Source organism: Nannochloropsis gaditana (assembly GCF_000240725.1).
Source record: "Nannochloropsis gaditana CCMP526 unplaced genomic scaffold scaffold907, whole genome shotgun sequence".
NCBI lineage: Eukaryota > Eustigmatophyceae > Eustigmatales > Monodopsidaceae > Microchloropsis > Microchloropsis gaditana.
Window position 1 is genome coordinate 3,203 of NW_005803046.1, and position 1,418 is coordinate 4,620.

Here is a 1,418-nt window from a genome sequence, read left to right on the forward strand (position 1 = left end):
TCACGTGCCAGACCCTCTTCCTCCCCGCCACCTCCCGCGCGGACCTCCTCAACCTCTCCAATCTCCCCGCCTCGGCGCTCTCCCACGACTTTGTCAAAGACCTGGCTGCCCTCCATGAGCTCATTCTCTCCCGGCTTCGGCCCAAGCCCGCGCCGGCACCGCCCACCTCCACCGGTACCCGCAATACGGACAGAGGATTGGCCTCGGAACACTTTTTGTCGGGATCTGCGTGGGCGAGCTTGGTCCGTATCGTGGTCGAGGCCCTCTCCTCCGGGTATTTGAGCGAGGTCCCGGGGCGATGGCAGTTGTTCGAGACGCACCTGCGGACGGCAGCAACCCGAGCTGCCTTGGCCACGTTCCGGCGGGACCTGACTCGTCGAAGGCAGCAGGAGCCGAGGGAGGGCTTGGGGAGGGGCACGGAGGAGGGAGGGAGGGAGGACTCGGAGGTCTTTCCCCCCCTGGTTCCCCCCACCTCCCCGCCCTTGACCTTGCGCGAGCTCCACGACCTCGCCTCGAAGGCCTCAGAGGCGGCCCATACCCTGCTGGAGAGGCTCTTGGTAGGTTTGCCCCGCGCGCAGTGGCAGGCGTCGAGGGAGCTCGGGAGGGAAATAGAGTCCGCCACGGCGGTGGTGGTGGCGGAGGAGGAAGGAGAGATCAGGCGGTACCTGCACCGGGTGGGGGGCTGGGTGATGGGGTTGCGGGAAAGGGAGGGATGGGAGGAAGACGCCTGGCCGGTGCCGGAGAAGGCGCTGGAGGAGCGACTTGTCCGGGAAGAGAGGAGGGCGATGGAAAAGTTCCAAGCAGTGGCGGGGCCTTACAGGAGGGAGGGAGGACGGGAGGGCCAGGCCATGTGCAAAACGGCGCAAAGGGACCTTGAGGGGCAGCTGCGTGCAAAGGGGAACGAAGAGCGGCTTGCCAACAGAGAGGCATTGCAGCAGCGCTTAGAGGGTTCGAGAAAGGAGGCGGTGGGGCGTTACGAGGCCAGGATGGAGGGGAGGGGGCCGGCACAGGGGATGGAAGGGGAGGGATGGAAGGAGGGAGGGAAGGAGGGAGGCTTGCTTCCTCTCCCACCGGGTGTGTACCTCCCCCACACGTTGCAAGAGCGGCATGGCCGCCTCGCCAACGAGGCAGTCGCCGGCTTTTTTAGCGATACCCGGATGTTTGAAAAAGAAGGCACGCACTCCTTGCACGTCCATGCCCTGAAGGCGGAAATAGAGCAAGTTTTCCAGCGGAGGCAAGCGAGAAACCGCGAGGAAGTGGGTAGCTTTTGTCTGCGGGTGAAGGAAGGGTTGCGGCGGGAGGTGGAGGGGCGGGTGGAGCGCCTGGATGACGTCTTTGATGAGCTGGAGCTTGAAGAGGGGCTCCGTGCGGCGGCGATGACGGTGTTGGGAGACAAGGGGGAAGGAGGGAGGGAGGGC